The sequence below is a fragment of the Balaenoptera borealis genome (assembly GCF_965194805.1).
Source record: "Balaenoptera borealis genome assembly, chromosome: 3".
Taxonomy (NCBI): Eukaryota; Metazoa; Chordata; class Mammalia; order Artiodactyla; family Balaenopteridae; genus Balaenoptera; species Balaenoptera borealis.
The window spans coordinates 25,516,932-25,522,891 of NC_138866.1; positions in this window are offsets into that span (position 1 = coordinate 25,516,932).

Below are 5,960 nucleotides of genomic sequence, written 5' to 3' on the forward strand. Positions count from 1 at the left end.
GACCCCTCCCTCACTTAGTTGAAGTGCACAAAGCTTTCAGAAAAACAGCTTTTGTTCCCAGGCCAAGCGTATCCTCCCAGGAGCCTTTCTGCCAACCTCATACCTCACCTCCCCATCCCAGGGTGAAGTCAGAACACAGCAGGGTGAAGAGTTCAGAGGGTGTGGGTGTTTTGCATGGGGACAAGTTGTCCTTTTTTATTTTCCCCCCTGTTCTTGGTGTCATTTCCAGACAATAGGAAGGAAAAATGAGTAAACATTCCTCAATTTTGGACAAAAGCTGAGACGGACTTTTCTTCAGGAACTTCCCTGTGGATCAAGGCTGTGCCCCGGGGGTGACAAGAGTGGGGAATATAAGGCCCAACTTGCCTTGAGAAAGCTCGAGCTCAGTGAAACCAATCCCCGAACGTGGGACGTAATCAACATGCAGCTCAGTTTGTGCCTCTCACTGACCACTTGAACTTTTTTTTTTGGCCAAGCCACGCCACTTGTGGGATCTTAGCCCTCGGCAGTGAGAGCGCGGAGTCCTAATCACTGGACCGCCAGGGAATTCCCTCCACTTGAACTTTTCCATGAAGGAGGCATTTCCCCTTCACCCCCCTTGGATGAAAGCCCAGCTCACCCCATGTCTCTTCTGGTCAGGCTCAGGCATGGTCATTCTACGTCATAAAATCCACGATCGATTTAGAGGTTTAAAGCAGCTGGTTATAGACATGACCTGACACGTTCATCTTCCTTCAGAGACCAATCTTCCCCCTTCTGCTCCAAGGTCTGGAGTTGGGGTGCCGGCCTTCAGGGACTGGGCCGTGGGAGGCTTTTGTCGGTTTTCTCACCTGACCACCTCTGCTCCCCACATGCTGAAGCTTGCAGGGTCTAAGGGGGAGGGGTGAGTGGGGAGAAGAAATGAGGGAACAGAGGAATAGGGCAATTCTTATATGATTGCAAAATTGCCAGCCCTCTGGGCCTGACAGATGGTGAACGCTATTTCCCAGGGGCTGCCCTGGGTTCTACAGAAGTTCCCGTCTCTGAGGCTGTCTGCTGAGGTTCCTGATCTTCGTCTCCCTTCCGGGTAATGGCTGGTGACTTCATCTTCAGCCCCAAGGATCCAGCATCCCCCTCCACCTTCTTCCTGCCCATTAGGAAGCGCTACAGGACTTAAAATGACGCCACGCCAGCCCTCTCTCCCCAGAGGCCCCGAGAAGCACTCACAGGGCCCCTGCCCAATCCCAGTGCAGCCCGTCCTCTTGGCCAGGCCCGCGGGGGCCGACAGCTGTGAATGGCTTTGTGGAAGCCCCCATCACAAGACTTGAGATGGAGGTGGAGCTCTCCACATAGCTTTACTCTCTTGGACGATTTCTATTTCCAGACCCTTCTGTTCCCCACACTCTGCCCCTTTGTATATTCTTGACTGTATGGGGGGCCTAAGTGCTGTGCAACTGGTTCTCCATTGTTTCCTTTGTGAATACTGCACCTGAGGGTGGGTCTCGTGCTCAGATTGCCATCTGATCTCCTGGGAGCCAGCCTCCAAGGTGGCCCCCCGTTATCCTCACCTCCTGATGTTCACCCTCTGTGTGGTCTCCTCCTGCCCTGAACAGGGCTGACCCTTGTAACCACTTGCTACTGAAGAAATGATGGTATGTGACTTCCAAGGCTAGGTCATTGTTGTGGGCCAACTGTGTACCCCAGGAGGTATATATTGAAGTCCTAACCCTGCCTCATACCTGTGAACGTGACCTTATTTGGGAGTAGGGTCTTCGCAGATGTAATTACGGGTGGTACTGGATTAGCTCAGGCCCTAAATCCAATGACTGGTATCTTTATAAGAGAGACACAGAACAGACAGACACAGGGGAGAAGGCCGTGAAGTGGGGAGTCTGGATTCTAGTTCCCTCTACCTCCCACTGCTCTTGTGGACCCTTGAACCTGGCTCTCTTCCTCCCTCTGCAGGGTCACGCCACTGAAGGCTTCTCCTTTCAGTGTCTCAATGCCCCCTCCTCCTCCTGCCTCTGCAGATGAGCGCTGTCCTTCTTCACATAATCTGTCTACTAGCAGACCTATGGCCATAATGGCCACTGGCCATGAACATGACTGTTCACATCTATAGCCGCAGCCGGTAACACAGTGTCTGGCACATGGAAGGTGCTCACGGGGAAATGAATAACAGGGATACCTGTGGAGCCCAGTGTTGGAAATATCCCCAGAGAGAATGGCGCTGGGGCCCCTGATCCATTTCAAGTGATGTATGAGGATTGAAAAATGAAGCCTTCTCTGTTTCAGGTTATACTGGGGCCCCAATATGATAAATATGAGTATTAGCTAGCTATTGCTGTGTAACAGATTACTCCAATACTTAGTAGCTTCAAACAATAATAAACATCTATTATCTCACAGTTTCTGTAGGCCAGGAACTGGGGAAAGGTTTAACTGACTGTTCTGGCTCCAGGCTTCTTTTGTGGTTTTTTTTGTTTGTTTGTTTTGTTTTGTTTTGTTTGGCTGCACCACACAGGATGCAGGATCTTAGTTCCCTGACCAGGGATCAAACCCATGCTCCCTGCAGTGGAAGTGCAGAGTCTTAACCACTGGACCACCAGGGAAGTCCCAGGCTCCAGGCTTCTTAGGAGGGCTGCAGTCATCTGAAGGATTGACTGGGGCTGTCGGATCTGCTTCCAAGGAGGCTCACCCACAGGGTGCCAAGCTGGTGCTGGCTTTGGCAGAAGGCCTCAGATCCTTGCCACGTGGACCTGTCATAGGTCTGCTTGAGTAGCCTCATGACATAGCAGCTGGCTTCCTCCAGGATGAGGGGTTCAAGGGAGAGCAAGGGGGAAGTCACAGTATCTCTCATGACCATGTTAGTTTCTTAGGGCTGCCGTAACAAAGTACCACAAATGGGGCATTGGCTGGTTCATGGCACCAGAGTCTCTGCAGATACCTAGAGGCATGGACCTGAATCCTGCCGGGACACTGTTCTTTGCATAATGGGGTCTCTGAGGAAAGATTGGGCCCAAGGTCACAGGATCTTGTGTCTGCTCTGCCAACTTGGTTAAGTCAGTCCCTTTGGGGATCCTTTGAACCGTGACCATGAGCTGCTCCCTCTGAAATCGGACAAGCCTAAGGGTGAGAAAGCTGGCCCTCACCTTCATCCTAGCCCTTCTTAGTGGTGGTATTTTCTAAAGAGGCTGAATTAGAATTTGCCACCTCCGGAAATCTTCCAGGCTGGCTCCTCCCAAGGTCAACGGGCACACCCTGCAGATAAGAGTAGCCACCATTTCTGGAGCATCCACTCAGGACCAAATGATTTCTCTAACCTTCACAGCACCCTCCAAGACGAGGGATATTACGCACATTTGGCAGTTCAGGAGAGTGAAATTCAGGAATAAGCCCAAGGTCACATAGCTAATGAGGGACAGAGCTGGGACTCCAACCCAGGACTATTGAACCCTAAAGCCCCTCATGTCCACCTGCCTCTCACTGCCCCAGAGGGTGACTCAGGGGCATCCAGTCTGAGGATTCAAGCCGGTGCCCTAGGAATTGGGATTTTTCTCCAGCGTCGAGGGATTACCATGGTGGGTAGACACTGGGGGAAGTGAGGTTGCACAGGCTGGTGGTTAAAGAGAATGGGGTCCGATGCCAGATTGCCCAGGTTTGAAACTTAGCTTCCCCTTACGCTCCAAGTCTCTGATTCCTCCTCTGAATGTTGGGGGTAAGAGCACATACCTGCACGGTTTGCTGGGAAGATTAAAGGAGATAATGCATGAAATTCATGGCAAAAGTAAACAGCCCTTTACATATTTCCTCTATTAATATTATTGTTGGCATTACTCTCCCTCCATGGCCACTAGATACTTCTATCTGGTCAATATTTGAAAAGGGACAAGTTGAAACGAAACAGGTGTTTAGCTGGAGGCTGATGGAAATGTGTGGCTGGAGGGTTGTTTTCTGGTTTGGGGAAGGATTCTTTTTCAGCTCTAAGACAGCTCCCTGTGAAAGGTGATGAGTGTGATTAATTGCAATCAGCTCCTCTCCACATAATGAAGAAAGTTGAATGTCGTCCTGTGGCTTCCGTCCAGGTGACTGCAGTTACCCATTGTGTCCACGGGGTGTCGCTATCAATCACGCTTCGACTACCTGTCCACAAACCGAGATGCTCAGGGCATGGAACTCATTACCAGACCCCCATTAAGGGAGGAGACGCTGCCAGGGGCTGAGCATTCTTCAGCAGCACCCTTAGAAGCCCTTCTTAACGCCACAACACCGTGTAGGTAGAAGGGGAGGTGTGGTGGTGAGGAGTGACTTGGCCTAGGTGACCCAGGTGGCTAGGTACAGAGCTCAAAGAGTACCAGGGAGGGTCTCCTGCCTCCCAATTAGGTGTGCAAACTGCCACATTTGTCCTGTGTGTGGAGGCTTGGCAGGGATGGGAGCCCGGTTCCTGAGTCTCTGGGGATGGCCACCTCAGGGAATGTGATTTGAAGGCTGGGGGTTCAGGGTGACACTAAAGGTCCTCTGCTCCTTTCCCTTGAACCCTAGGTTCTGTTGGGTTGCCGGCTAGCTCTCTGGGCCCTCTAGGCTGCCTTTCTGATGGCTGCTATTCTAATGGCCAGAACAATGACATTAGCAGCCTTCATCATTAAACTAGCAGGCGCTCAGAGGGCCGACCCCTTCGGGACAGTGCTTCGTCCCAGCTGCTGCTCCTGAGCAGAGGGATGTCTGTGGCTCTTGGGGAGCCTGGGCAGTGGCTAACATGGCGGGGGTGGGTGGGAGAAGACACTGCCCACCAACACTGATTTCTCCATCCAGAGACCTTTGCAGGAGCCTACTCTGTCGTGAGACACAGTGGCGCGAAGCACCAGAGATGCAGGAAGCTAAGGCCTAGGCGCTTTTCTGCCTCGGTGGCCTCACCCGCACAAAGTGAGGGGCAAGGGCATGTCTTTGGAGGGTCCACTGTGTGGACATAGTAAATGCTCAGGAATCTCCGTTCCCATCTCCTTCCTAGTTTCCTCAGATCCTTCTGGAAGGGGCAGCATAGCCCTCTCCTGAAGCACTGCTCTTTTCTTTTCTGATGATCAGGAGCTTCTGTCACTTCTTTTCCCTCACTCTTCATTTTGCCATAATCACCTCTCGACAGTGGAACCATTTGCCCTGGGGCTGCAGTCCATGTGATGGAGGGTTGGGCTGCCTCTGAGAATCTCAGCCTCAGGGAAGTCGGCTCAGCCTGCAGAAGCAAACAATGCCGTAGAAAGCAGAGCATTTCCTCCACCTCCTCCGTGAAAAGGCACCAGAGGGAGGGAAGAGGGCCTCCAGGCACTGTGCATTTGGGCAGAGCTGGGTCAGTGAGAAAAAGCCCCCTGGGCAAATCAGGGGAAGGCTTCCTGGAGCAGGTAGGAATCCTCCCCCCACCTCCAACCAACACACGCCGACTGAGATGTGGAAATGACAGGAGAGAGAAGGGAAGGTCCGGGAATATGGATCTGTGATTCTTTTTTGGAGAGCTGTTGGGGGTAGGGAGGAGGACAGGAAGATGTACAATCAGTCTGGGATTGGTTTATTTTTATGGCTTTTTAAAATTATCTGGGTAATTGATGTTCATTGAAAAAAATAGAAAAACCAGATAAGCCAAGAGAAGAAAACAAAAATCATCTCTTAACATCTTGGCAAATATCCTCTTTCTATGATTAGATACATAGAGAATACTTTTGTTTAATAAGATGTTCTCTTACTGTACACAGCTTTAAAACCTGCTTTCTTCCCCCCTCCCCCTTTTTTTTAACAGCGCAATATACTAGGACATCTTTTCAGGTCAACAGATACGTAAACTTCACCTCCATCGATGTTATTGGCTCTGGGGTACGAACTGGTGGTTGGGAATTTCCCTGGCCTTCGTGCCTCCCTCTCCTCAGCCGCAAAATAACCTGGGCACTTGCACCGGGACTGGGTGTGGGTCCTTGGCAGCTGGGAAGGCTGGAGAA